Source organism: Myotis brandtii, unplaced genomic scaffold, assembly GCF_000412655.1.
Source record: "Myotis brandtii unplaced genomic scaffold, ASM41265v1 scaffold1236, whole genome shotgun sequence".
In the NCBI taxonomy this organism is placed as follows: Eukaryota; Metazoa; Chordata; class Mammalia; order Chiroptera; family Vespertilionidae; genus Myotis; species Myotis brandtii.
Window position 1 is genome coordinate 876,734 of NW_005354316.1, and position 2,294 is coordinate 879,027.

At 63.6% G+C, this 2,294-nt stretch overlaps 1 protein-coding gene across 1 annotated transcript in view; it reads right to left on the reverse strand.

Annotated features, from left to right (window-relative positions):
* Positions 1–2,294, reverse strand: part of RASSF7 (Ras association (RalGDS/AF-6) domain family (N-terminal) member 7) — an 18,318-nt gene that overhangs the window by 6,154 nt on the left and 9,870 nt on the right. The window lies entirely within an intron of this gene.

The window sequence follows — 2,294 nt, forward strand, 5'->3', positions numbered from 1 at the left end:
CTTGACTGCCCCCAGTAGTGGGGGCCACTGAGCTCGCCCCTTCTCCCAGGAGCTATCACAATCAGGAAAAGCCCCTGCAGGACAAGCCCCTGCAGATCCAGGTCCAGAAGCTGGCTCTGGAGTTAAAACAGCAAAAGGAAGAGGCCCAGCTGGTGAGAGGACCTGGGGCTTGGGCAGGGGGTGGCTTTGGAGAGAGGGGCAGGGTCAGAGAAGGCCCCACCTGCCCTGCGGGCTCTCCTGGAGCAGGAGAAAAAGACACTGGAGGAGAAGCTGGAGCAGACCAAGACCGCGGTGCACCAGCTGGAGGCCCAGCTGGAGGCCTTGCACAAGTCCTGCCTCGTGAAGCTGGCCAGCTCCTCCTGGGTGGGCCGCATGCTGAGGTCATCCACCGGCAGTGTGGAGGTGCGTCTGCCCGGCCCCCCTCCGGCCTCCCAGCCCAGCCTGCCCAGATTTGAGCTCTTGCTGGGGGGCTCTGGCCTGCTGGGGAAGCCTGCCCCGTCTCAGGCTGCCTCGGACGGTGGCCTGAGACAGGGAGGAACCACACGCCCAGGGGTCCGGGCCCACCTGACACTCAGCAAGTGTCTGCCTCAGGTGCTGGGGAGGCCGCAGGGGAGAGATGTCTTGGGGGGACAGGTGCCCTCCCCCCAGCCCCTGCCCACTGGCCTCCGGTCCCTCTTGCAGGTGGTGACCGCGGAGACCCTGCTGGACCTCAGTGACACCTCTGAAAATGATGAGGCCTCCCCTGCTCAGGAGGTGAGCCAGGTCCCCCACGGGCACCCACGGCTCTGGCGGGGAGGGGTGGGCCACACGCCTGTTGCTTCGTGGGCAGGGTTTCCGGGTGGAGGATGTGGACTGGAACGCCATCGCCCATCGATTCCCCAACCTCTTGGCCAGCATGAAGTCGAGCTCGGATTTCAAGTGACTGTGCTGGGCGGGGAGGGACTCCCCCAGGGGCCTGGGAGGGGAGGGCTGGCCGAGTCCTAGCACCACCCTCAGGGGCCCTGGACAAGTCACTTGAGTCTTTTGGGAGTCAGCTCTCTGATCTCCAGGACAGGGTAGGGGATGCAGGGAAGGGCTCCGAGGCTACCTCGGTCCTGCCCAGAGCCCTTTGCCCAGGCTGGGTCCTGGGGCCCTGGACCACAATTTGGGGTGCCCCGCCTACCGTGGAGGGACAAGCTGGGGGCAGGGCTGGGTCCGGGAGCAGTCGCCCAGCAGCTAGTGAGCAGGCCGTGGCCTGCAGGCGCAACTCACACCGGCAGACCCCGCAGCTCCCACCCGGCTCACCACCTGAAGACAGTGGCTCCGGGCTGGACAAGCCTGAAGACAGTGGCTCCGGGCTGAGCAAACTGCCCAAGGAGTCTCTTCGCAAGAGCGTGGAGTGGAGCTCCCTGCCCCTCGGGGGCATCAGCAGCTCGGGGAGCTCTGAATCTGACGCTCGCCGCGGCATGCGGAAGGTGTCAGGGCACCCACCCCTGGTGCCAGGCCGCATCTCTCACGAGCAGGCAGAGCCTCGGCACCTGAGTTCCATCCGAAGCTCTCAGGACTCCCGTGCCAGGAGCTCCATCAGGGACCCACAGGACATCCGTACCAGGAGCTTCATCGGGGGGTCGCAGGACTCTCGGCCCAGCAGCTCCCTCCGGAGTCCCATCAAGGACTGGAAGGCCGAGTCTAAAGGTGGCTGGGGCGGGCCTCCCTGTTTTCTCCCTTCCGCCCTGCAGGGCCCTGGCGATCTCTGTCCAGTGCCCTAAATGAGGCCCCCCAACGGCCTCGCCTTCACGGTAGCTCGGAGGGAGGCTGCTGGGGGCTCCTTCCGCCTCTCTGTAGGGATTAGGGCAGCGGTTCTCCACCTGTGGGTCGCGACCCCTTTGGGGGTCAAACGACGCTTTCACAGGGGTCGCCTAAGACCATCGGAAACCACATATTGTTTTTGTGATTAATCACTGTGCTTTCATGATGTTCAATTTGTAACAATGAAATTACATCCTGCATATCAGATATTTACATTATGATTCATAACAGTAGCAACATGACATGAAGTAGCAACGAAAATACTTTTATGGTTGGGGGTCACCACAACATGAGGAACTGTATTAAAGGGTCGCGGCATGAGGAAGGTTGAGAACCGCTGGATGAGGGGGTCTTGCAGGCCTCCGTGCTCTGGCTGGAACCCCTCCCAGTACCAGGAGCTTCTCCTCTGCTCCCCTCGGCCCCAGGGTCCCGCCACCCCTCCTGCGCTGGACCTGACCCCTGGCGCTGCAGGCCAGGCGGCCTCGCAGGCGATGTCCCCGGAAGAC